The sequence below is a fragment of the Odocoileus virginianus genome, chromosome 2 (assembly GCF_023699985.2).
Source record: "Odocoileus virginianus isolate 20LAN1187 ecotype Illinois chromosome 2, Ovbor_1.2, whole genome shotgun sequence".
NCBI lineage: Eukaryota > Metazoa > Chordata > Mammalia > Artiodactyla > Cervidae > Odocoileus > Odocoileus virginianus.
Genome location: NC_069675.1, coordinates 94,890,885 through 94,918,663, shown reverse-complemented (window position 1 = coordinate 94,918,663; position 27,779 = coordinate 94,890,885). Strand labels below are relative to the sequence as shown.

Below are 27,779 nucleotides of genomic sequence, written 5' to 3'. Positions count from 1 at the left end.
TCCTGGGGATGGGGCTCCCTGCAAGGGAGGGACCAACCTCATTTATTGCTGACAGGTACTGTCATTACCTCCCGGCAAGAGACAAGTGAAAGACATTGTGAAAACCGCAATCACAGAAAACTAATCAAACTGATCACATGGACCACAGCCTTGTCTAACTCAAAGAAACAATGAGCCATGCCATGTTGCGCCACCCAAGACGGATGGGTCATGGTGGAGAGTTCTGACAAAACGTGGTCCACTGGAGAAGGGAATGGCAAACCACTTCAGTATTCTTGCCTTGAGAACCCCATGAACAGGATGAAAAGGCAAAAAGATAGGACACTGAAATATGAACTCCCCAGGTCGGTAAGTGCCCAATATGCTACTGGACATCAGTGGAGAAATAACTACAGAAAGAACGAAGAGATGGAGCCAAAGGGAAAACAATGCACAGTTGTGAGTGTGACTGGTGATGGAAGTGAAGTCCGATGCTGTAAAAAACAACATTGCATAGGAACCTGGAATGTTAGGTCCATGAATCAAGGCAAATTGGAAGTGGTCAAACAGGAGATGGCAAGAGAAAACGTCGACATTTTAGGAATCAGCGAACTAAAATGGACTGAAATGGATGAATTCAACTCAAATGACCATTATATCTACTACTGTGGGCAAGAATCCCTTAGAAGAAATGGAGTAATCCTCATAGTCAACAAAAGAGTCCGAAATGCAGTACTTGGGTGCAATCTTAAAAATGACAGAATGATCTCTGTTCATTTCTAAGGCAAACCATTCAATATCACGGTAATCCAAGTCTATGCCCCAACCTCTAATGCTGAAGAAGCTGAAGTTGAACAGTTATATAAAGACATAAAACTAACACCAGGCTCCTCTGTCCATGGGATTCTCCAGGCAAGAATACTGGAGTGGGTTGCCATTTCCTTCTCCAAGAGGAAGGAGGCCACCCCCCAAATCTTCAGAAACTACCCTCGATTTCTCAGTGAAGTAGGTAAGCCAGATGATAATCATTACATAATACTAACAATTTTCTTTATGAGAATGCAATTCTAAGTCTCAGAAAGTGATATGTGAGTGAAAACGGGCAGTGATGACAAAGAGGGTAAGAAACTCACCAGTGTGCTAGGACAGTCCCTGAATGGTCCTCCATGTGGGAGGCCAGCCAAGATGGAAGGAGCACTTCATCCATGAAAGGACTGGCAGCTTTCTGTCCCATCCTGTCTCCCCAAAGCAGAGGAGGCAGAGACAGTCCATGCTGTGCACTGGCTGGCAGTGTCAGGGGCCAGACACACAGGCTGGTGGCATATGTCTCAGGTGTCAGTCGACCACTCGGCCCAAGTGCGGGCAGGAAGGCCTCTGTCTACATGGGTCCCACTGAGCCATGACCCGCTTCTGAAGCCTGTAACGTTCCCTACTCTGACCCCACAATTTCCCGGGTTCCCCTCCAGTCTGGAGAGCAGGCTGGACCCTCTTGAGATCCAGAAACTTCAGTACCCCCCTCATAAAGTGTGATCAGCCCTGGTGGGGAAAAGACGAGAGTTCCCAGACTCCGTCTGGGGAGCGTCTGCCTTAAACCCAGATCGCAGGATGAATTCAAAGGTGAACAGCCCTTTGCAGCCTAGAAGGGTAATTTTGCAAGTGAGGGCCTAGCTGGGGCTGTGGGGAAACCCCCTTGCCTACACACAGACCCATCATGAGAAACACTCAGTCCCAGGACCCTCACCCTCAGGGTCCTCAGATCCATCTTCTCTGGTCAGGGAGCAGGCAAGCAGGAGGGTCAGTGGTTGACAAGGCCAGCCCCCAGGCCTCCCACCCCACCCCTCAGGTCACCCTATACCTTGAGTCCTCCTAGGTCTTAGCCTGAAAGTCACATCTCAGCAAGTGAAACAGGAGCATCCCTCTCAAAAGGACTCTCTAGGGCAGAACTCGGGCTTCCCAGGTGGCGCAGTGGTAAAGAACCCACCTGCCAATGCAGGAAACTCAAGAGACACGGGTTCGATCCCTGGGTCGGAAAGATCTCCTGCAGTAGAAAATGGCAACCCACTCCATGAGAAAACTCCATGGACAGAGGAGACTGGCGGGCTATAGTCTCTGGGATCCCAAAGAGTCGGACACTACTGAGCAATTAAGCAGAACACAACGACAGGGCAGAACGCCCAAAACGCAAGGACGACCACCACGAGACACAGAGGGCAAGCAGAAAGCATGCTCCTAAAACATCTAAGTGCTCCGGTGCCAACAAGGAGGAGACAGGAGGGGCTTCCCTGCTGGTCCAGTAGTTAAGGCTCCATGCTTCCAATGCAGGGGCACAGGTTCAATCCCTGGTCAGGAAACTAACATCTCACATGCCTAGCAGCTTGGCCAAAAAACAAAAAAAGGAGACGGGAGAAGGTGATGGGTAGAGCAGGGGCTTTAGTGCTACCTGGACCTGGGTTCAAATCTCAGCTGCATCCAAGCCCGCTGTGTGATTCTAGGCAATTGGCTTCCCTTCTCAGAGCTTTGGTTTTCTCCTCGGCAAAACAGTTAAGATGGTAGCGCTGACCCAACACAGGCTTTCTGTAGATTTCCAGGCATTTCTATGGAAAGTGCACAATGCCTGGGATATATCTAATAAATAACATTGGCATGTTGTTGAGTAGCTTCAGTCGTGTCCAGTTCTTTGTGATCCCATGGACTGTAGCCACCAGGCTCCCCTGTCCATGGATTTTTCCCAGCAAGAATACTGGAATGGGTTGCCTTTCCCTTCTTCAGGGGATCTTCCCAACCCAGGGATGGAACCTGCATCTCCTGCGTTGCAGGAGGATGTTTTACTGCTGAGCCACTGGGAAAGGTTCAAATTGGCATCAAATTGGCATGCTGCTGCTGCTGCTAAGTCACGTTAGTCATGTCCGACTCTGTGCGACCCCATAGACGGCAGTAGGTGACAGCAATTATTATTACTGAATGCTATGTACAGACAAATATTGGCAGGTGTTAAACATAAGAAAAATTTAAGTAAAGAAACTTAAAACTGAGAATTCCTATACATCAGTTCAATTCAGTCTGCAGATTGGAGCAGATCCCTGCAGTTCTATTTCTGTTCAGCTCCTGTCAAGTCAGGAGTGAGGAGCAAGGCTCCTGGCTCTTTGGGGACACACGTGCTGGAGGGGTCCACAACAGGCTCTGAGCTTGAGTCGGTATTCCTCGACTCCCTGTTTGGGACAAGTGGCCTCCTCCTCAAAGTGAAGGTGAGAAGCCTGAGGGACCTGACTGCTGGATGCCAACTTTTGCAAGTCTGGGCTTCCTGAAGCTTGGTTGGCTTAAAGAGGGGCGTGGCCAAAGGGTGTGTGTCGTAAAGGGGCGTGGTCACAACGGGGCGTGGTCGCGGCTCCCTCTGTCACGCCCACCAGTGGAAGGAAGGGCCCCTGGGAGGGTAACCAAGAGAGATTCACACGGGCTCACGAGGATTTGGTAGCCCCACAAATCCCTGGTCCCTGGGGCACCCCGTTTGCAGACGAGAGTTGGCAACCAGACAGAACAGTTCTTGAGGCTGCACACCTGGCCCAGGGGGAGGGCCCGGGGGCCAGGTGCAGCCCGGGGCAGGCGGAGGGACTGCAGGAAGCTGGGCCAGGCTCCAGCGCAGGGCGGAGCCTCCCAGGGAAGGGCCGTGGCCTGTTCCTCGCTTACTCATTCATCTAGTTTGCACCATTGTGTGGCCTGGGTGCGGGTCACGGTACCAGGGAAGCCGGCTAAGACCAAACACACAGCCCAGCCCTCGGGGGGGCTCAGAAGGGGTCGGCAAGGTAAGGGAGAGGCGAGATCAGATCAGGACTGTGGAACAAGGGCTTCGTATCCCCCTCTCCCTGCCTTGAGAAGCCACTGGAGGATTCTGAGCCTGCGAGAGACATGGTTGGACTTGCATTTTAAAAGGATGGTTTGGGCTTCAGTGTGGAAAACAGGCTGAAGAGGAACGAGAGGGTGAGGCCTGGAGAAGGTCAGCTCATGCAGAGGAGCAGGGACAGCAGCTGGCCCCCGGTTCCCAGGAGACCAGGGGAAGGGGCTGTGTTTCCCATGTGTTTCAAGCTAGAGCTGACAAGACTCACTGGTCTGGATGAGGACGCGAGAGAGACAGGAGTCGAGGACACTTCCAAGCATTTTTGACCTGAGAAAATGAAAGCAAGGTGTTTCCATTTGCTGTGGGAGGGCAGGTTAGAGGTTAGCAGGTGGAGGACACACTGTTGGGACCGGTTAAGTGTCAGGAGCCACGAGCTGTCCACCGGAGATGCTGGGGAGGCCTGGAATGCAGGTGGATGGGGCTGGCTAGAGACAGGCGTCTTTTGGGGGACAGTGTCCCTGGAAAGCTGGTTCTCAGCCCCACGGAAGGAAGAGACCATCCATGGAGAGCTGCAGACAGACAGAAGAAGCGGAGTAGGACCAGCCCTGGAGCAGGTCCAGGTTAACAGGGAGACAGGAGCAAGAGGAAAAGTGGGAGGTCAAGAGAAGGGCATATTCAGGGCTGAGAGAGTGACCAGCTGCGCCCATTGCTGCTGGCGAGTAGACCAAGGGTAACCTCTGGGGCCAGCCACATAGCAGTCAGCACTGACTTTGGCAAAGGCTGTTTGGGTGCAGTGGCCAAGAGATCACTGATTGCAGTGGGCTCAGGAGATCACAGGAGGAGAGCAGTCGTGGAGAGACCACCCTGATGATGGAGTGTCCTAGAAGAGGGTCAGATAAACAGGGTGGAAGTTGGGGGATTTGGGGGTCAAGGGTGGTGTTTTTTTTTAAATGTGGGAGACATTCCAGCATGTTTGTTGCCTGCTGATAAAGATGATCCAGGAGAGGGGACGTGGGTGACACGGTGCTGCAGAGAAGCCAGAGAAGGGAAATGGAGGTGAAAAGATGCAAAGGCCCCTCACCAGTTCCATGCTTGGGGGCCGGATCACTAAAGGCAGAACGCTGGACTCCACTGGGACCAGGATTTATCCGGCAAATAGGTGGAGGGAAAGGGCAGGGGGCTGAAGGTGGATGCAACCAAGGGATTCATCTGTAACCTAAGGAGAGGAGAGGTGACGGGGGGAGGGGAAAGACAAGGCAAAGGGGGTCACAGGTTGCCGGGCAAGGAATGATCAGGTTCAAGGTCACAGAGAGAGTGTGTCGAAAGACAGGAGGTGGGAAATAGAGGAGTCGTCGTAGAGAGAGAGGCTGGAAGTGGGGACTCCAGGCGGGGGGAGGCTGTCCCTGGAGAAGCCAAGATCCAGGTGTGGCCTTGGAAGTGGCCGCTGGTGGGGGGGGGGGGGGTGGTGGTGGTGAAAGGTCTTTGGAGGAGAAGATTTCAGGGAACTGAGAGGTGAGGCCAGGTAAGAGGAGGATGAGGACAGAGGGAACCCTGTGGCAACCCTGCTTATCATGGAGGTCTATGTCTTTTCATGGTGGAGTCGCGAATGTTCCAGGGGGCCTGGCTCCAGCATCAGGGCAGAGGGCTGCCTGCACTTTCTGTGCAGACCACCCTCTGTCCCACTACATGAGGATATCTCTTGATGGTGGCTTCTGGCAAAGGCAATCTTCAAAGTTTTGTTTTTTTTTCAAGTGTGAAATACATAAAACTCAACGTTTACCATCTCCATCATTTTCAAGTGGCATTAAGCACATTCATGTTGTTGAGCCACCCATCTCCAGAACTATGTTCATCTTCCCCAACCTAATCTCTGTTAAACAATGACTCCCCACTCCCTCCTTCCCCAACCCCGTGGCAACCACACATGCTACTTTCTGACTCCATGATCTTTTTCTATTATTATTTTTTGGCCATACCACCTGGCGTGTGGGATCTTAGTTCCCTGACCAGGGATCGAACCCATCCCCCTTGCATTGGAAGGGTGGAGTCTTAACCACTGGACCAAGGAAGTCCTCTGACTCTACGACCGTGACTACTTTAGGGACCTCATTTAAGTGGAGTTGGGTTTCCTTAGTGGCTCAGCAGTAAAGAACCCACCTGCAGTGCAGGAGTTGCGAGAGACACTTGTTCAGTTCCTGGGTCGGAAAGATCCCCTGGAGGAGGGCATGGCAACCCAATCCAGCATTCTTATTTGGAGAATCCCATGGACAGAGGAGCCTGGCGGGCTATAGTCTATGGGGTCACAAACGGTCAGACATGACTAAGTGACCAACATACACAGACATAAGTGGAATCATACAGTTTTTGTCTTTTTGTGGTTGGCATATTTTACTTAGTATAATATTAGTATAATGTTGTAGCAGGTGTTCAGAATTCCTTTTTAAGGCTGAATAATATCTCATTGTATGGATAAACCACATTTTGTTAATCACTCATCTGTCTGTGGACATTTGGGGTGCTTTAACCTCCTGGCTACTGGGAATGATGCTGCTATGAACATAGGTGTACAAATATCTCTTCAAGTCCCTACTTTCAATTCTTTGGGACATACACCCAGAAGTAGGATTGCTAGATTATATGATAATTTGTACGTCTAGCTATTTGAGGAACCACCATATTGTTTCCCACAGCAGTTGCACCATTTTACGTTACTACCAGCAGAGCACAAGGGTTTCAAGGTATCCACATTCTCTCCAACCCCTTATTTCCTGTTGTTTTTTTCTTCTTTTTATGTTGGCCATCTGACATCAAAGTTCGTTGACAAACATCATCTCATTTGGTGAGGTAAGAACATCCCTGGTAGAAGGAACAGCTTGAGTGGAACAGGAGTCTGGAAGCTACGTGGGGTTGGGGCAGAAACAGTAAGTGACAGACATGTCTGGTTGAAGCGCAGGAGTGTCATCAGAGCCGAGGCTGGAAATGTGGCTGGGTGAGGCTGACCTCAGAGAGCCTCTCAGAGGTCACAGAAGGAGCCTGGACATCACTTGAGAGGCAAGGAGGAGCTCCTGCTGAGCTCTGAGCAGCGAGTGATAAGACCGCAGACGACAGCACTGATTAATCCTTGGGTGAGGGGCGCCGGGCGGCCGGAGCAGAAGAAATAGGAAGTTGGGAAGCCAGATGAGACAGACTTAGAACATTCTGGAAGAGAAGAGAGGGCGCTGCTGAGAGACACCCACCACCATCAACTCCCACCGCTGTGAAGCCTCACGTGGACCGAAACCCAAGGCCAACAAAGCCCTTTACATCAGTCATCTCCATCTGGTGGATACATGGTTACCCCAGTGGATGGGTGAGGAGACAGAGACTCAGAGAGCGTAAGTAACTTGCCCAAGACCTCGAAGTTAATAAATAGCAGAGCTGGGACTCAAACTCCAGTCTGTTTTCCATCATTCCTCAAGCATTTATTGTGCCAGGCCCCACAATGAGGGCTGTCTGACACTAAATCCACTGCTCTTAGCAGCGAGGCTACACCAGCTCATACGGTGGTCAACCTCCAAGCCATGATGCAGGAAGGTAACTCATGAGTGCATGGAGGAACTGGAGAACAATTAGAAATTGGAGACGGTGGCTAAACCATGTGGGCTATTCGATCACACACATTCAGACTCACCCAACACAGAATCTTCTGGGCCTGGAAAGGTTGATGGCCAACACGAGAGGGGAAGAGGGAAAGGAGAGTCCCAGGAAATTTCAGACCATCTGCAGCCCCCTCATTCAGCCAAGAACCTGATCGTCACCCAGTGATGGGAGTCCACAAAAAAAGGAGAGCTTGGGAAGGCTTCAGTCACAGGCAATTGCAATTCTTGGAGGTCAAAACCGACCACATTTTGTTGGATGCTCACATGGTCCAATCTAATACAGACGCTGTCGTGTCACTTTCGCTGCTTTTCATTCCTTCACCCAACACTGGGTGGGGTCCTATCAAATGCCAACAGTGGGAACACGGGAACAAAGCATGTGTGGCTCCTGTCCCCCTGAAGCTGTGGTCTGCTGCGGGTCACAGACAGAAGACACACAGTCACAAGTGTAACAGGTGATGGCAGCATGTCATAGGGGATTACCTGTCTGGGGGATTGGGAACAGCTTCCCCAGTGACGTGTAGTCCAAGCTGAGAACCACAGCATGAGCTGGAAATGCCCCAGCACATGAGGTAGGAGGAAGGTGTCCCAGAAGAAGAAATCAAGGGCCAGAAGGCTTTGGAGGAAAAGACAGGGAAGTCTGGCCAGGATTTACTATGGGAGTAACAGGCTGCCAGATAAAGGGAGACCAGGGTTTTCTTCTGTTTAGACTTTCAAAGGTCAAGCCAAATACGGCTTACCATCAAAAACATTTTAACAGGCGTAGGATCTTTGAAATGTTTCCTGCTGTGTTCTCCCTTTTGCTAATTCAGTATTTTTTTTCCTCTTCTCTCTCGAATTGCCACCACCATGAAACTTAAACCATGAGGCTTTTGTCCCATGACGGAATGCGGGATAACATCTGTAGCACAGAGAAGATTTGTTGCCAGACAGTGCAGGCGAATGGAAGGCCCTTTCAGGGCAGGAGGAGATGGTCGGAGGGTCCTAGGGCAGCAGAACGATTCAGGTAGGTTTAGGGGATGGGAAGGGCTTCCCTGGTGACTCAGATAGTAAAGAATCTGCCCGCACTGTGGGAGAACTGAGTGCGATCCCTGGGGCAGGAAGATCCCCTGGAGAAGGAAATGGCAACCCACTCCAGCATTCTTGCCTGGAAAATCCCATGGATGGAGGAGCCTGGCGGGCTACAGTCCATGGGGTCCCAAAGAGTCGGACACGACTGAGCGACTTCACTTTCACTTTCAGGGGATGTGCGGACACCCAAGGTGGTGCCTGTGTTCCCCCCCAGGGATGTGTCCATGTTGGGCCTGATGCTGCAGCCCACAGGGCCAGGCTGCCGGATGGAGGAAACGGCTGTGGGTCCCCAGGCAGGTGAGACTGAGGACAGTCTCATAGTAGGGACCCTCGCTGCCACACCGAGCCAAGGGAGCCCTGAGGATCCCGGGAGGCTATTACAATTGAATTGTATTCCCCAGAAAGCTATGTTGAGGTCCTAACCACCCCGGCCCTGTACTTGTGAATGTGAATTATTTGAAATGGACTCTTGAAAGATGTCACTGAGTTAAGATGAGGACATTAGGTGGGTATCCTCATATGACCAACGTCCTTATGAGAAGAGGAGGAGATGCACGCAGAGATGGGAGTGATATGGCTACAAGCCTGGGGCTGCCAGCAGTGGGCAGAGGCGACGAAGGATCCCCCCGTAGAGGCTTCATGGCACAGACAGCACCTTGATCTCAGACTTCTAGACTCCAGAATAAGTAAATATCTGCTGTTTGAAGTCACCCAGTTTGCAACAGCCCCAGTAAACCAACACGGAGAAGAAGAGGCTTAACTCAGAGATGAGAAGTATGGTCCATAAAGCAAGGTCCACAGTCACCATCATCAGCAAGATGCCCAAAGGTCAGTGCGTACCAAACCAGTCACACCTGAGCAGGTGCAGTGACAGCAAGCAGGACAAGACACTGCTTCCTCAACCCCTTTAGACGACATAAGCTTCTCCCTGCAGCCAGACACCACCTACAAAAGAAAACGGCAAGGAGACACGCTGGGGACAGAGGAACCGCCCTCACAAGGAGTCAGGGCTTTGAATTGACCAGATATTTACCTGGAAGAGGCTGTTTGACAAAGGAAGAGACTGACTTTCAGTTTTGTCACCCCACCTCCTCCACTGCCACAAAGTAGGCAGACAAGGGGACACAAAGGCAAATGAGGTCAATTCTAGAAAAATCAAGATTTTCACACACATTGATCCTAGAATGTACGTTTCATCCCACTACACTCGTTTTTACATATAGTGTCAATGGAATTGGGGCACCTCCTTAAGCCCAGGTAAAGGAGGAGCTCAGACAGGAAACAGAGGTGAATGAATGGGAACATATCCAGATCTGGTGACCTAATATATCATGAGGATGTTCACTGGAGCATGACTTATAAAAGCAAAATGTTGGAAGCAACCTAAATATCCAGCCATATGGGACTGAGAAATAAATAATTATAAGGGACTACCATTAAAATCTAGCTATCCAAAACTGCTTAATAATATGAAAGAAGATTGTAGTAAATGGTAAGTAATAATAATTTGTTTTTCATTCGCTCAGTCGTGTCCAACTCTTTGCGACCTCATGGACTGCAGCACGCCAGGCTTCCCTCTCCTTCACCATCTCCCAGAGTTTCCTCAAACTCAAGTTCATTGAGTTGGTGAGGCCATCTAACCATCTCATCCTGTCATCCCCTTCTCTTATAATAATAGTAATAATAAATACAAATCAGCTTAAAACTGCATCCACAGTACGATTCCAGTATTTATGTGATGGTGCTGTCTCAGGTCTTAACGAACAATGCCCAGAGTCCAGTGACAACACAGCCAAGGTTCATTCACCTTCATGGAACGATGAGGGGAGGGGGATCTCTATCCCACTGAGTCACTTCGGAACACAAGAGCCTTCTGACAATGATCTAGCTGCCCTCTAGGGTCCTGGAGTCCTTCACCGAGCACTTCCCACTTCCCATCCCATGAGCAGCAAGAGGAGAGAGCATGGAAGATCAGAAGAGCTTATGGGTCAGGTATGGGTGTGTGTGTGTGTGTGTGTGTGTGTGTGTGTGTGTGAGAGAGAGAGAGAGAGAGATCACTCCCTCCCACCTTCCATTGGTCAGACTCAATCACATCCCCAACTGCAGGGGAGGCTGGGAAATGTAGTCTAGTTGCCTGCCAGGAAGAGAAAGGAAACAGAATTTGCTGAACACATTACATCTGCCACTGTTAATATGCATTGAAAAAACTACTGCAAAGAAATCACATTCTAACAGTAATTATTTCTTGGCGGTGAAATTAAAGCCATTTAAAATTTTTTTCTTATTTATGTGACTTTGAATTTTCTAATTTTCTGAAATAAACAATCAGTACTTCTACAGACAGGAGGGAAAAAAATGTAACTTAATAATTGACAAAATTAAAGTCCCCAGGCTTCCTGTGGGATTTGGACAGACTTGTTCAGCAGTCAGGCTTCAGGTCAGACTTACAGGTTATATGATGCAAGGAAAGTTACATCACCTTCCTAAGTCTTAAAGTCTCCACGTCTGTAAAACAGACAATGAAAATGTATGTCGCATAGAGTTGATGGGTGAAATACCATTCATGTGGTGCCTGACATGGGGTAAGTCTGCAGCTGACAAATAGCAGCCATTTTTCTTTCTGCACCCACGCTGCACTTCCCCATGTCCGCTCACTCCTCCTCTGTGCTTGGTCACTCCCCAGACCGTGTCAGCATCACCTCCTCTCTGACTCTCTCACCTACAACCCTGTTCTGTTTCAGATGGACATGAGAAGAATATCCAGGGAGCTTCCCCGGTGGCTCAGTGATAAAGAATCCGCCTGCCAGTGCGGGAGATGTGGATTTGATCCCTGATCTGGAAAGATCCCACAGGCCGAGGGATCACCAAGCGCCTGAGCCACAATACTGAGCCTGTACTCTAGAGCCCAGGAACAGCAACTACTGAGGCCACGAACTGCAACTCCTGAAGCCCAGGGGGCCTAGAGCCTGTGCTCTTCAACAGGAGAGAAGTGAGAACAGTGAGAAGTCCAAGCACCACAGTGGAGGCTACCCCCTGCTTGCCGCAACTAGAGAAAGCCTGCTCACAGCAGCAACAACCCAGCAGAGCCAAAAATAAATACTAATACAATTATTTTTTTAAAAAAGAATATCCAGGGACTGCCACCACCACCCCGACCCCTGGCACCTGACCCCTCCTGCTTCCAGAGGTGCCCAGCCCTGCCCGGGTCACCAAGTCCCACCCCCCTGCCCTCTGGACATGCCCCAGCCACGCCCCCTTTCCTCCGCCTTCATCAATTTCCCCTCCCTGCTGGATAATCCTCACTCGCATTCAAAGGAGCCAGTAACTACTCTCATCTTTACAAAACCTCTGACTGCATGTCTCTCTCCAGCTATCACCCCATTTCTCAGCTCCCTTTTATTACAAAATTTATCAAAAGCGTTATCTGCCTGCTCTGCCTGCTGCTTCTCATCCCAGTCTCTCCAAACCTGCTGCCAACAGGCTTCTGTCCTCCCCCTCCACCAATACCGGTCTGGCCCAGGTCGCCAGTGTCCTCTCAGTTGCTAATCCCCAGGGCCCGTTGCCTTCCACCTCCTGTTTGACCGGAAGGGGCCCTGGTGCTGACCATCACTCTCCCTTGGCACTGAAGGCACATCCTCCTGATTTCCCTCCGCCTCCCCACCACTCCTCAACTTTCTTTGCTGTTGTATTCTTTGCCTCTTAATATTGGGATGACCAAGACTCGGTCTTCCGACTCCAATAATAGGTTGAATTGCGTCCCTCCCCGCCCCGCTCCGCAAGACATATGTTGGTGTGTGTTAAAGTGAAAGTGTTATTTGCTCAGTCGGATCCGACTGTTTGCAACCCCATGAACTGTATAGCCTGTCAGGCTCCTCTGTCCATGGAATCCAACAGGCAAGAATACTGAGTGGATTGCCATTTCCTTCTCCAGGGGATCTTCCCCACCCAGGCATCGAACCCAGGTCTCTTGCATTGCAGGCAGATTCTTTACCGTCTGAACCACCAGAAAAGCCCTTGTTGTTCCATTGCTCAGTCGTGTCTGACTCTTGCAACCCCATGGACTGCAGCACGCCAGGCTTCCCTGTCCTTCGCTATCTCCTGGAGCTTGCTCAAACTCATGTCCATTGAGTCGGTGACGCCATCCAACCATGTCATCCTCTGTCATCCCCTTCTCCTTCTGCCTTCAGTCTTTCCCAGCATGATAACACCTTTATTAAGGAAGGAGATCCTGACTCATGCTACAACGTGGATGCACCTTAAGGACATGAAGCTAAGTGAAATAAGCCAGTTATAAGAGGACAAATACTGTGTAATTCTGCTTCTGTAAGGAACCTACAGCAGTCAGATTCATAGAGACAGTAGAATAGTGGTTGCCAGGGATTGGGGGAGGGGCGAATGGGGACAGAATTTCAGTTTTTGCAAAATGAAAAGAGTTCTGGGAATGGATGTTGGGATGGTTGCATAAAAACATGACTGTGCTTAATGCCACAAAACTATACACTTCATTTTTAAATTTTTGGCTGTGTTGGGTCTTCGCTCCTGTGTGCGGGCTTTCCTCTCGCTGTGGCAAGCAGGGGCTATGCTCTAGCTGCAGTGTGCAGGCTTCCTGTTGCAGTGGCTTCTCCTGTTGTGGAGCACTGGCTCTAGGGCGCATGGATTCCGAAGTCATGACACATAGGTTTAGTTGCTCCCCAGCATGTGGGACTTTCCTGACCAGGGATCAAAACAGTGTCCCCATTTCAAGATGGATTCTTAACCACTGGACCACCAGGGAACCCCAGAACTGTACACTTTAAATGGAGTATAATCTAGAAAAATAGTGAGTCATTATGCTGGTCACTAATATGATACCATAAATCGATTATACTTCAATTTAAAAAAAAAGAAGTCTACACTTAAAAATGGTTAGGATGGTAAGTTTCATGTCTTGCGTATTTTTCCACAATATGCCAAAAAAGATAACCTAAAAATATTTCTAATACAATGCTTTTTAAAAGATATTTTGGGGACTTCCCTGGTGGTCCAGGGGCTAACAGTCTATGCTCTCCATGCTGGGGGCCCGGGTTCAGTCCCTGGTCTGGGAACTAGACCCCACACTACAGCCACAATTAAGAGTTCAAATGCTGCAACTAAAGATTCCACATGTCACAAACAAGACCCGCGCAGCCAAATAAATATATATCTTTTAAAGATATCTGAAGTTCTACCCTCACACTGTACCTCAGAATGTGTCCTTGTTGGAAACAAGGTTGTGTCAGTGTAATCAGTCAAGATGAGGTCATGGAGGGCGGGTCTTCTCCAGTTTGACTTGTGTCCTTACAAGAAGAGGACAGAGACACACCGTGAGAAATCAGATGAAATGTGACAATGGAGACAGAGATCGGAGTGGTGCAGCTGCAAGCCAAGGACTGCCGGCCACCACCCAAAGCCAGAAGGAGGCAATGACGGATTCTATCCAGAGTCTCCAGGAGGTATGGCTGTGCTGACACCTTGATCTCCAGAACTTTGAGAGAGGCACTTTCTACTGTTTTAGGCTACCAGCTTTGGCTTCCCAGGTGGCACTAGTGTTAAAGAATCTACCTGCAAGGCAGGAGACCCGGGTTCAATCCCTGGATTGGGAAGATGCCCTGAAGAAGGAAATGGCAACCCACTCCAGAATTCTTGCCTGGAGAATCCCATGACAGAGGAGCTTGGTAGGCTACAGTCCACGGGGTCATTAAAAGTCAGAACCAAGTGAACAACTAATACTTTCACTTTCACCAGCTTTGGTACTCTGTCACAGCAGTTCCCAGGAAACAACACAAGCTTCCCCTCTTCTCTCACTTCCTGGGTGGTCTCATCATATCTGGGGCCTTCCAGTACCCCTCTGGAGCCCACACTCACATCTTCACCCAGCCCTCCCCACCGACCCTGGAAGCCTCTTGTCAACACCTACCTAGTGGTCTAATTTGCATCTCAAATGTAAAATACTGGAAAAGAACTTCTGTTCTCCCTGCCAGAACTTGCTTTCTCATCTCAGCTAATGGTTCCTTATCCACCAAGTAGCCCCTGGGACCCAAAACTCTGGGGTCAGCCCTGACCCTGCCTTCTCTCAAAAACCCTCTTCCATCAGCTAATGCTGACACCAGCCAAACCCCCATGCGACTGCTAAGCCCCCCACCCCGAAGGAGACCTCTCCTCCCTCATCTCTTTCAGTTGCTGCCCACCTCTTCCCATCCCCACTCCAGTCACACCAGCCATCACACAGCTAGTCAGTTCTTTTTTTTCTTTTCTTTCTTTCTTTCTTTTTTTTTTTTTTTGCTGCATGGCTTGTGGGATCTTAGTTCCCTGACCCAGGGCCCCAGCATTGAGAGCACTAACCACTGGACCACCAGGGAATTTCCACACAGCCCAGTTCTCGTTTTCTAAGTACTCTGTGCTGAGCACTGTTTAAACCACACAGTCCATCCCAGAGTCCCCAGGGTGCTCCAGCCCACCTGCCCTGCCCTGCTCTGTGCATGTTCTGCCTTCCAGCCTGCAGCTGAAACTCCACCCTTCTTTTTTTCTTGACCTCAGCATCCAGCGACCTAAGACTGGTGTTTCTGAGGAACCACCCTTGGGCCCAGCCCCTTGAAGATGGTGGGAGGTACTGTAAAAACAAAGCCATCTCTGAGATCCTGAAACTCACATGGAGTTGTGAGTCCATACAAGTGAGTCCACACACAGTCCGTACAAGTGTTTTGTACCCAGAACCACCAGGAAACAATCCAAGTCAATGGCAGGAACCGGTCAGAATTCACCCTGGAGTGGCCAGAGTTCCTGCTTGTGCTTCTGTCAGAGCCCAAGTCTGTCCCCAACCTTGGCCCACGTGGCTGGCAGAGATTGGTACTCTGGGATCCTAAAACTCTGATATCTTCCTCTTGCTGGGATGAAACATTCCTGAAAAAATCAGAAGGTAGAAGTATAACTGGAGATCTGGCCCAACCCTTCCAACAGGAGGATGGGCCAGACAGGGAGCGCTGATTCTAAAGATGTCTAGGCTATGAATGAAACCCTAGAAACCCAGAACTGGACAGAGCCCTGCAGACCTACTCCCTCCTAACTTTTTTTTAATTGGAGTTTAGCTGCTTTATACTGCGATATCAGTTTCTGCTGCACGGCAAAGTGAGTGAAAATGTGAACGTGTGTTAGTCACTCAGTTGTGTCCAACTCTTTACAGCCCCATGGACTGTAGCCTGCCAGACTCCTCTGTCCATGGACTTCTCCAGGCAAGAATACTGGAGTGGGAGCCATTCCCTTCTCCAGGGGATCTTCCCAACCCAGGGGTCGAACCTGGGTCTCCCGTACTGCGAGCAGATTCTTTACTGTCTGAGCCACCTCGGAATCATCCATATGTATCCATATGTACCCTCTTTTTTGGATTTCCTTTCCATGTCGTTCGCCACCAAGCGCCAATCCCACCTAATTTATTGAGAAATATGAGGCCCAGGGAGGGGAGGGGACCTCCCCAAGGTCACAGAGAAAATCAGTGTCAGGCTGACATGGGTCTTCTGGTCTCACAGCCAGCCCTGTGTCCACTGAAGCACCAAAAGGGGGCCCCAACAGGACTCCAGAGGGAATTTTACTCTTGATGGTGGCCAAGGCCCTGTGCTAAGACTTTCCAACATCATTGCATCAAATCCTCCCACCGTACTTGGGAAGACACTGTTATTGTCCCCAGTTGTCAGAATAGAAAGGTCAGTGATAGGAAACATTTGCTCAAGGGCTCGTGGCAGTCAGGAGATGAGCCCATTTTAAGCCCAAACTCCTAACACTTCCCTCACACTGCACCTAAGAACTAGAGGCCATCTGTCTTTAAACACAGCCTCACCACTTTGGTCCCTAAGCCTCAGTCTCCTCATCGGCCAGGGAGGAGGCCACCTCTCTCCTGGAGGTTGTTTCAGATGAAGTGAGAACACATGTGGCCTGGCCCCTGGGAGGGGCTTGAGAAACAACAAAGGTGCAGTGGGAAAGCCGATCTTCAAAATTTCTGCGAATGTGACGTGCTTTTCTTCCCTTTTTTGGGTTTGGTTTGGGTTTTTTTTTTTTTTTTTTGCTATTTATTCACTGAAGTAAAATACACATAACACAAGAAACACCATTTGAACCATCTTTAAGTGTACTGTTCAGGGGCCTTAAGTGCATTCCCACTGTTGTACAACTATCACCATCATCCATACATAGAACTTTTTCATCTTCCCAAACTGAGACTCTGTCCCTGTCAACTCCCCATTCCTCTTCTTTACTTTTGAAAATGAAACTCTTACCTACATGTCCTGGTCCAACAGGCCAGAGAGGGAAGAAGAGGACAATAGGCTGGCAGAAGCATGAGGAAAAGGAAACAGGAAGTGAGGTCAAAGAAGAGGTCACAGGAAGTACATCCTGGAAGTTGCTCTCCGGTGGTTGGGGGTGGTCAGGCCAATTCCACCCAAGGCTGAGCCAGCCATAGCTCCCTGCCCAAGGAGGGGGACTCTTCGCTGTTGACCACCCGTCCACTGGTTCCCACTATCCCCGCTCCAGACAGGGCCCCGGGATGGCCAAGATGCTTTCCTGGCCCAAGCTTAACCTCCCAAGCTTCAGGTTCTCAGCTGTTAACTGAGGCTTCAGACAAGGTTGGTCCCGCCAAGGCTGTTGTCTGAATCAGTTGACAACACAGGTGTAAAGTGCTTAGCAGATCCTGCTGCGGAGCAGCGGGCAGTGTCGGCTGCCATTTTGTGGCTGTTATTACTCTATTCCGACGGCCAGAATCTGAGCAAAGGTCCTCTCATATCAGGAAGGAAACGGCTTTTCCATCCATTTTATCCTTCCCAGAATAGCCCAGCTGGTCTCCTCACACCCACCACCATGCCCCTGAACTGAATGTGGCCAACAGATGCTGGCGGATGTGGGCAAAAGAGGCGAGTGACATACAGTGCCCCTGGCGAGGGGCTCATCACAGGGGGCTCACGGAGACGTGAGGAGGCAAGGGTGAGATCTCTTAAAGTCACCATGGTCAGTGCACATTTAGGTTCTGGGGACGGACAATGAAGCGGCCCCTTTACTCGACCTAGGGGTCAGAGGAGGTTTCCTGGGGGAGATAAATAAAGATGGGCGAACAATCCAGAAAGGCCAGGAGGTGTCAGATGCACTGGGAAATAAAGAGAACCAGAAGTGATTTAGTATTACAGGAGCAAAGGGCAGTGAGGCAGAAAGAGTGAGGATGGGCCTGGGGGAGCCAACAGGGACGAGTGGGTGGGGAAGGTGGGTGGAGGCCCTTTGTGCCCAAGTACAGTTTGAACTCTCGCCTGCAGGTGACTGGGGCCAGGGGCTTGTATTTTATTTTATGTTTTTAATTTTTTTTACTTTTGGCTATTCTGGGTCTTTGATGCAGGTTTTTCTGTAGTTGCGGCAAGCATGGGCTTCTCATTGCAGTGGCTCCTCTTGTTGTGGAGCAGGGGCTCTAGGACGCCCAGGCTTCAGTAGTTGCAGCATGTGGGCTCAGTAGTTCCCAGCTCTCGAGCACAGGCTCAGTAGTTGTGGCGCATGGGCTTAGTTGCTCCTCAGCATGTGGGATCCTCCTGGATCAGGGGGTGAACCCATGTCTCCTGCATTGGCAGGTGAATTCTTTACCACTGAACCACCAGGGAAGCCTGGGGCTTGTATCTTGAAGCACTCACCCTAGGGGCTGAGGACAGAGAAGGGGTGAGAAATAGGAAGGTGATAGAAAGGTGGCCACTGTGAGTATCCTGCCAGAGACGGGGGCAGCCAGAACGGGAGGAGAGAGGAGAAGGACTGCACAGAGGTTTGGAAGGTCCAACTGTCAGGACTAGTGTGGTCAGCAGAATAGTGCCCTCAAAGATGTCCATATCCTGATCCCCACATGGATGAATATTTTGTGTTACTTGGCAGGGAGAATTAAGATTGCAGATGGAATTGAAATTGCTGATCACCTGGCTTTGAGATAAGATTATTCTGAATGATCCAATTGGCCAATGTGATCACAAGGGTCCTTAACCTGAAAGAGGGAAGAAGAGCCAGTCTCACAGTAAAGGAAGACCCAACTTCTGACTCTGGAGATGAAATGGGTCACAGGCCAAGCAACAAGGGCAGCCTCTACACTTGGAAATGGCAAGGAAATGTTTCTCCCCCACGGCCTCCAGAAGGAAAGCTGGGCTGCCAGCACCTTGAGTTTAGTCCAGTGAGATTTGTGTCAGATTTCTGACTTATAGAACTGCAAGAGAGTACATCTGTGTTGTTTTAATTGCTGAATTTGTGATGAGTTTTTACAGCAGCAATAGGAAGCAGATACAACTGGTGATGGGAATGGGGGGTAGGGGAATATTAAGGACATCTGGCCTGGAAACTGGAAAGATGGCAATGCCCCCAACCAGGGCCACGAGGACAGGATGAGTATCTTGTCTACTGCACTGACCTTAATGGCCCAGCCCAGGCCCTGCCTAGGCACAGAGTCCAGGGACTCAGTGAAGAAATTGGGGGCAGGGGTTAAATCATCATGACTAGGGATGCAGTAGCCCTTGTAGGATGGATGGATGACAAAATGCCCCACAATTCCGTGGGTTTCATTTTTCAAGCATCAAAACAACCATACTTAAGCTTCTGCTTCCCGAACAAGCCAGCGAAAGAGAATTGAAACCTCAAGGACTGAAGTCAAGGCGGGGTTAGAAGACCAGGGCATAAGTAAGGACCCTGTGGGCTCTCACGCCTTAAAAGATGCCCACGTACCAGATTTTTCCCGGAGGAAGGAGGGCAGGTGGGACTGGCTGGAATCCTCTCCCCTAGCGCTTTTCGCATTAATTCTTTTTTGTTTTTTCTTTCCTCCAAAAATACAAAAAGGCGGAGGTGGAGGGCTCCTCCTCCTTGCAGGAGGAGCGTGGAGCTCACCCCCGCCGGCTCCGACGGCCACGCTGGCCTCTCCGCAGGCTTCGTTCCCCGCCTTCCCGGCCCTTTGTCTGGCTCCCGCGCTGCGGCGCACGTGGTCGCCTGTCAAATTCCGGGCTGCTCCGGGGGACACGTGTCGGGAAACCAACGCTCCACGGGCCCCACGTAACCATGGAAACGGTGGCCAATGGGAGTCACGCTCTGCCTGCGGGGGCGGAGCCAAGCGCTGCCGGAGCTGGAGGGGCGGAGCCGAACTGTCAGCGAACTGAGGGCGGGGTCCAGATCGCCCGCGGCCTCACAGGATGCTCCCCAGGCCACAGCTGTGCAGTTATCTGGACCAGGCAGCTTTGCTAACATTTGGGCAGCCTTTCCTTGACACTTCTGGGATTTTCTTTGTCTTTAAGTATAAATATAAGATTCTAGACCCCAGTAGATCTGGGTTCAGATTCCGCCAGCAACATTTACCAGTTGCGTGCCTTGCACAAGTGACTGAAACTTTCTGTGCTTCCATTTCTTCAGCGGGTAAATTGAATAATTGTAAAGTTCCAGCAAGATAACAAGCAGTTCACCCAGGTGTGTCACCAGTAGGTGATCAATAAACAGCAGTGATCCTTGTGACTCAGATCCTTCTTCTGACCCTCCAGAAAGGAGGAAGAATTTGGGTGTGAAGAATCTGCTGGGGACCCAGGGTACTAACCTCTGACTCATTTGCCTAAGTCTGGTTCCACCACCAGTGTCAACATGCCCGTCAACAAAATGGGAAGATGGCCTGGAGTGTGTCAAGGTTCCCATGGCAACAGGTGTGCTGCTGAGTTCGTGGAGGCAGACATAGAGCTGAGCACCTTCAGGTTCAGGGGCAGAAGGAAAGGAAGAGTCAATGCCAAGTGCTAGGGACCAGGAGACAGTGCTGCCAACCAGCCAGGTGACCCACACAAGCGGTTTTCCTTCTCCGGGCAAAAGCATCTTGTAGAACAGTGAGTACGATACCTGTGACCCTCCCACTCAGCATGCTGGAGACTCTGAAATGAGGAAACGGATTCTCAGAAAAAACCTCTGTTTGTTTCCAAGTAAGCCTGGAAGCAGAAATGGATGGTCGCCTGCTCTGAAAGGCACCTCCCCTCTCTCCTGGCTTCCCCAGGGCTCAGCAAAGGGCATAGGACAAACTCCCTAGTCAGGAGCTGCCTTTAGCTGGAACCTTTCTTTCACTTTTATGAAGAAGCGGAAATTGCACTCCTTCATTCATTCCTTTGTTCGATCACCCAAGTTTTCTGCAGGTCTGCTGTATGCCAAGCCCTGTGCTGGTTCCTGGGGCTAGAGCAGTGAACAAAACAACATCTCTGCCCTGAAAGAGGTCACTGTCTGGCTGGGGAGACAGACATTAAAGAAATAAACATGCAAACAAACACGTGGCCACAAATATCCACAAATGCCCTGCAAGGAAACCTTGGGATTCATGAGCATGAAAGATATAAAAAAGGAGCCTGGGGGGAGAAGTCAGGCGGAGCAGGAAGTGACATTTCAGAGGGACTTGAGGACTGAGCAGGAGTCAGCCAGGTGAGGAGGAGAGGAAAGGTATTTCAGGCGAGGGGACCGACACATGGGTGCCTTGAGGTCAGAAGGAGCTCAAGGCATTCACATAAAGAAGAGGTCTGTGTGACCCAGAGATCAACGACGGGAGGAGTCGGCAGATACCAGTTGAGTCAGGCAGGGTTGCACTAAGGATAGTAATTTTGGGAAATGGGCCGTGACATAGGGTCTTGGGGACTTACATGACAATATACACCCCTGTTTTTCAAAGTTATCCCCTGGATTGGGCTGGTGTTCATCCTGGTCTTACCTGCCTTCTACCTTTTCCAGTCTGAAGGCACTGGCTCATCCAGAATCAGGTGAGTTTCCTTACTACTCGGCACAATCCACTGTCTACAACAGAAAAGGAGACAAACATTTACTAAAAGATTTTTAACCCAAAGGTTAGAATTAGGGTTGGGGTTAGGTTTCGGTTAAGGGTAGACTTAGTATTGGCTTTGGTCAGGAAAGGAATGAGGTTAGATCAGGGTTAGCATCGGGTTTGGGATTGGGGTTGGCATTGGGATTAGGGCTGGTATTGGGATAAGGGTTGTGTTTAAGGTTGGTGCTGGGTTAGGGTTTGGATTGTAGACTTGAATTCCACTAAGTATACTTTTATCACCAGCACTCAACAGAATATCTGGGAGGTGGTAGGTAACCAAAGGATATTTTTAATAAATTAATTACTGTGGTTTATTGTGAACCAGAAAGGCAAAGTGCCAGGCAATCCCACTTCCCTGGATATTCTACTTGTCTGCACGTTGTGCTGAGTGTAAACAGACGTAAAACTCACCTGTGAGCTACGTTTACATTCATCTGTCTAAGACTGCATTAAAAGTCATACTAAAGGAGAAAACAAGAGGAAAGTAGTCTGGGCATGTCAACCCAATGACCGAGGGAGAAGAGAGAGAAAGTGCACACAGAAGACCAAATGCTTCAAAACAGTCCTGGTGTAGGGGCAGAGGTAGTTCCAGGCAGAGGTCACAGCAAGGCCAGTGGGAGGTCAAAGGATCAGGCTGTAATGCAGGGTTTGGATGAGGAGTTGGGGGAGGGAAAAGGTGAAGAGATAAGTGATAAAGTTGAAAAGTTGGGCAGACCACAGATCGTGGAAAGCCCAGTAAGCCATGTAATGTAACCCTAGTAACTGCTGGGCCCCACGAGGCCCCTTCCCTACAAAGTCTCATTAAAAGGAGTTTGGGTGACCTTCCTGACTATGCAGTGGTTAAGACTCCGCACTCCCACTGCAGAGGACAAGGGTTTCATCTTTAGTTAGAGAACTAAGAAGATCCTGTATCCCACATGCCTCAAGGTATGAAGGGGTCCAAAAAAAAGGAGTTTAGGACAGCACCCACATATTATTTACAGGGATTTCCAATTTAAAAAAATATTTATTTGCTATTTTTGGTTGCACTGGGTCTTTGTTGATGCACGTGGCCTTCCTCTAGTTGCAGAGAGCGGGGGGCAACTCTTCACTGCGCTGAGTGGGCTTCTCGCGGTGGCTTTCCTTGTTGCAGAGCACGGGCTCTAGGCACACAGGCTCAGTCGCTCCAGCATGTGGGCTCAGAAGTTGTGGCTCACGGGCCCTAGAGCCCAGGCTCAGAAATTGTGGCTCGCGGGCTTAGTCGCCCCGCAGCATATGGAATCTTCCCAGACTAGGGATCAAAGCCATGTCCCCTGCATTAGCAGGGGAACTCATCCACTGTACCACGAGGGAAGTCCCTTTGATATTTTTTGTCTTGCAAAGAAGATCAGGGAGGGTCCTGTTTCTACCCCTCAGCGACCATTTCCAGTCCCCTCTCCTGTCCTTGCGGGGCTCTCGTATCTACTCCAGAACCCCTCGCTAGCAGCCCCGAATGAACATGGCTCTCCTGCCTCTCTCTGCCCACTGAAGTCTTTGTTTACAACTCCACTCAGTCTCAGGAACTCCAGTCCCTTCCTGCGCTCTCTGTTTGGCAGAGCCCCGGGTAAAGAAAAGCCCAAAACTGCCCCAGCAAGCACGCCCCTCTGCATGGCATTCCCCCTTCTCCTGGAGAACCAGGCTGGGAAAGGGAGAGCTCTCTGCAGAGGGGAGAAGGAAGCGCTGAATGGGCAAGTTTAAGATCCTCTTTTACGAGGCCTAAGTGAGGGGGGAGGGAACATCGCCGTGTCTCTTCCTTGTCACAGTATAAAGATTACAGCGTCTCCCGTGGACACTGGGGGCTGAGGCCTCGGGTAGGAGGGGTTGTTGAGTTGGAGAGTGAAGCAGTCAGATCTGTGAGCTCCTTGGAAGCAGGGCTCCATGTGTTTGGTGGGTGATCACCCCCCGACCCCACACCAAGAAGATCTTGGTTCAATATGTGATGAATGAATGGATGGATGGATGGACGATGGATGACTGAATTTCATGAGCATTCTGAATTTTCACGCAGGCCTCAGAGACCCCAAGACGACTGCATCCTTTACACAGCCTCTGTGAATCCTCATTCCTCATCTTTGTGCCAACCAACCAGGGGCCTTGCAACGATGACCTCCAGGCTCTAGGGGAACGAGCGCCAGGCTCCGCCCCTACACACACACACACACACACACACACACACACACACACACGCACGCACACAGTGGAGTATTTGGACGGACTCCATCAGTCTGCTAGGAATGGCCCGAGCTCCGCTGGGCAAGACCCACAGTACAAGGGGAAACCTCCCCGTGCTTTTGGCTCTGTCTACAATTCAGGTTTCCAGCAACACATAAAAATAGCTTCAAGGACATCCAGTTGGGGCGGGAGGAGGGAGACCTGGTCCCCTGACTTCCAGAAGAACTAGATAAATACAAGTTCTATCTCTCCTTTCTCCAAGGGCCCACGGCTGCCCGGATGACTCTGGACTTGAACCTGGGTCTGTATCTGTCTGTGAACCACAGGCCTAGACTTGCAAAGCTCCTTGGTGTTCAGCCCCCATCACCCAGCTTCAGGCAAAGAGAGGCAGATGGAAAAGTCATGCTGGGGAAAAAAACACCTGAAATCCCTCCCACTGCCGGCTCTGAGCACGACTCCTGCAGTGCATCATGGGAGGAGGCTGCAGAACTGGGCGGACCAGAGGAGCCAGCAGGAGAACCGGGGAGCAGTGCTGGGGAGGGGAAGCGAGGTGGGGGGCTTGCGGGCCTCTGCCTGGGCTCCAGTGCTTTGATTCCCCTGAACAGGGATGATGTAAAACTGTGCCACAGATCACCTTTCAGGCCCTGCAGGGCCCATCCAGGGACAGGAGCAGCCCCCTGCCAGAGGCAGGAAGAAGAGGTGGTAGAAACACTTTAATAACAGGTACATCATGAGCACAGACTAGTCCCAGAGCTGCGCATGCATCATAGGAATCCTTGCAACCCATGAAGGCCTCATGGTTTGTCCCACAGTACAGATGAGCAAAGTAAGGCTCACGGCAGGAAATAACCAATTGCATGGCCAGCAGACCACATGCCCAGTGGGCACAGAGGCAGGGTTTGCACCCAGAGGGACTCAGGATCCTGTGTTCACGCCTCTGCACTAAGGAGAGGTGCTGAGCGTGGATGTTTTCAGGGCCGGTGCCCATTTTCCTCCCTGCCTCCCGAAGGCCCCAAAATAGGCCTGCTTTCCTGACGAAGCTCTCCTCCCCTCAGCGCCACAAATACCCACATTCCCAGGCTGAATCCAGGGCGGGGCCTTCAGGAGCTCGTGCCCAGCAGGACCTATTTCTGGCTGCATCCTCGACCAGCCACAAGCGACCTTCTGTGGCGGCCTCGGCCGCAGCCCATAGCCAAGGCCCAGGCTCTGGTCAGGCCTCCAAAGGGCCCATTGTCTGGCTGCCTGGGCTGCCGAGCCTGGCTCCTGGACATCCGGAGCGAGGGGCAGAGGGTGACCGAGGGCAGGGTGGACTGAGGGGCCCGTGTGAGAGCTGCTGCCAGCTCAAAGATGTCCCAGTGTCTACCATGCCCGCTAGGGAAAGAAAACAGACTCCACCTCCGGACAGGCCTCAGGCTGGCCTCATACAGGCCCTGAGGTCTCACAGATACACACACACGGCCCCCAAAGGTGAAAAGTGCTGAGGGCAGCCACCACGTCGTCAGAGAAGCAAGGAGGTGACAGGCAGGGTTTAGAGCTGAGTGGGTTCATATTCAAATGCTGGCTTCTCCAGTGCTGACCTGGGCAGGTCATACCACCCCTCTGAACCTCAGTCTCCTCATTTGTGAAATGGGACAGCTACCAACCCCATTTTATAGAGGCCACCTTCAGAGGAGGGGCTTGCCTGAGGCCGCAGAGGCAGGATCTTTTTCATAACATTAAAAAAGTTTGGGGGCTTCCCTGGTGATCCAATGGTTAAGAATCCGCCTGCCGAGGCAGGGAACACGAGTTCGATCCCCAGTCTGGGAAGATTCCATGTGCTGCAGGACAACTAAGCCAGTGAGCCGCAACTACTGAGCCCGTGTGCTGCAGCTACTGAAGCCTGTGCGCCTAGAGCCTATGCTCTGCAACGAGAGAAGCCACTGCAATGAGGAGCCCGCTCACCACCGCTGGAGAGCATCCCCCACTCTGCAACTAGAGAAAGCCTGTACACAGCAACCAAGGCCAAGGGCGACCAAAACTAGAAAGTAAATAATTTTTTAAAGTTTTTATTAGGGACGTTTCAAACATTCACAACAGTAAAAAGAGCAGAAGTCCCGGCAGACCATCATTCACATTCAAAGATTACTGAGATTTTACCTGCTTTATTTGTCCCTTTCCATTATTTTGTTGCCATGAAAGGGCATATAAAGCCAAACACAGGAGGAGTTCCCTTGATATCCAGGGATTAGAACTCTGTGCTTCTACTGCAGGGCACACAGGTTCAATCCCTGGTTGGGGAAATAAGATCCTGCACGCTGCACAGCTCAACCCTATAAATAGATAAAGCCAACCCAGGACACGTCATCTCATCTCTACACACATCCGTATTCCTCTAATGTAAGGACATAATATCAATAGCATTCACTGTCACACCTAGCAAAATTAACAGCAATCCCACAGCATCATCTAATATCCAGTGAATAATCTAGTTATCCTGATACTGTCATCAACATGGATTTCCAGGTGATTTGTTTGAGTTAGGATCCTTGGAAAGTCTACACAAAGCATTCAGTTGTTGTGTCTTGTTGACTGTTTAAAAATGTTTTTCCATGCCATTGACTTATTGAAGAAACTGAGTCCGTTGTCCTGTGAAATGTTCACAGCCTGGTTGTCTGTTTGATTCCTCATAGTGTCACTTAAGCCCATAAGAGCTTATGGAAAAATCCAAATGAATTTTTGGCCAACCCAATATTTTCATCCATGTTTTATCATGTTTGAGTACTTTGTTCCTTTTTATTACCAAATCATATTCCATTGTATAAATATGCCATATGCTGTTTATCCACCCATTGTTGATGGACATTAAGGTTGTCTCTACTTCTTGCCCCTTATAAATAATGAACATACAAATATAATATAATAAGTTAATATAAATATAAAATAAAATATCTATGCACATGTTTGTACATGTGTTTGTGCAAATATTTATTTTCAATTATCTTGGGTGTATATACATAGGAATGGATGCCGGGTCTTATGTAACTCTGTCTTTAGCATTTTGAGGAATCACCTATCTGTTTTCCAAAGTAACTGTACCATTTTACAACACCACCAGCAATGTGAGAGGGTTCCGTTTTCTCTGCATCCTCACCAATGCTTGTAAGGGTCTACCTTTTTTATTTGAGTCATTCTAGAGAGAGTGAAGTTGTCTCTCATTGCAGTTTTGATTTGTGTTTTCCTAATGGCAAGTGGTCCCATCACTTCATTGGAAATAGATGGGGAAACAGTGGAAACAGTGTCAGACTTTATTTTTGGGGGCTCCAAAATCACTGCAGATGGTGATTGCAGCCATGAAATTAAAAGACGCTTACTCCTTGGAAGGAAAGTTATGACCAACCTAGATAGCATATTAAAAAGCAGAGACATTACTTTGCCAATAAAGGTCCGTCTGGTCAAGGCTATGGTTTTTCCAGCGGTCATGTATGGATGTGAGAGTTGGACTGTGAAGAAAGCTGAGCACCGAAGAATTGATGCTTTTGAACTGTGGTGTTGGAGAAGACTCTTGAGAGTCCCTTGGACTGCAAGGAGATCCAGCCAGTCTGTCCTAAAGGAAATCAGTCCTGGGTGTTCATTGGAAGGACTGATGCTGAAGCTGAAACTCCAATACTTTGGTCACCTCACGCGAAGAGTTGACTCATTGGAAAAAACCCTGATGCTGGAAGGGATTGAGGGCAGGAGGAGAAGGGGACGACAGAGGATGAGATGGCTGGATGGCATCACCGACTCGATGGACATGAGTTTGGGTAAACTCCGGGAGTTGGTGAGGGGCAGGGAGGCCTGGCGTGCTGCGATTCATGGGGTCGCAGAGTCGGACACGACTGAGCGACTGAACTGAACTGAATGGCAAGTGGTGTTGAGCCCATCTTTTCATGGGCTTATTGCAATTTGTATGTCTTCCTTGGTATTTTTTATTTGGATTACTTGTCTTTTACTATTGAGTTGTAAATAATTCTCTATATAGACAAGATCCTTATCAGATACATGATTTATAAATTTTTTTCTCCCATTATATGGGCTGTCTTTTCACTTTCTTGCCATCCTTTGAAGCACAAGCCTTTAAAATTTTGATGAAGCCCTATTTATCTATCTGTTTTGTATCCTTGTGGGTTTTGTTGTCACATGCCTAAGGAAGATCATGAACATTAACTCCTTTGTTTTATTCTGAGTGTTTATAGTTCCCACTGTT

The 27,779-nt window shown here is 49.9% G+C and overlaps 3 long non-coding RNA genes across 4 annotated transcripts; 1 reads left to right on the top strand and 2 right to left on the bottom strand.

Annotated features, from left to right (window-relative positions):
- Nucleotides 1-3,423: 3,423 nt before the first annotated feature.
- On the top strand, nt 3,424-11,947 carry LOC110125717 (uncharacterized). 2 transcript variants are annotated; one of them, XR_002310153.2, is made up of 5 exons: nt 3,424-3,779; nt 6,625-6,655; nt 6,765-8,455; nt 10,274-10,512; nt 11,262-11,945. It is a non-coding gene; the product is annotated as an uncharacterized lncRNA (long non-coding RNA). The 2 variants fall into 2 exon arrangements; XR_002310149.2 differs by having other exon boundaries at nt 6,625-8,455; nt 11,262-11,947.
- On the bottom strand, nt 4,112-5,107 carry LOC110125719 (uncharacterized). The gene is made up of 2 exons (XR_002310157.2): nt 4,893-5,107; nt 4,112-4,380 (listed from the first exon to the last, which is right to left on the bottom strand). It is a non-coding gene; the product is annotated as an uncharacterized lncRNA (long non-coding RNA).
- LOC110125718 (uncharacterized) lies at nt 6,489-7,571 on the bottom strand. Its single transcript, XR_002310156.2, has 2 exons — nt 7,482-7,571; nt 6,489-7,009 (listed from the first exon to the last, which is right to left on the bottom strand). It is a non-coding gene; the product is annotated as an uncharacterized lncRNA (long non-coding RNA).
- Nucleotides 11,948-27,779: the final 15,832 nt, after the last annotated feature.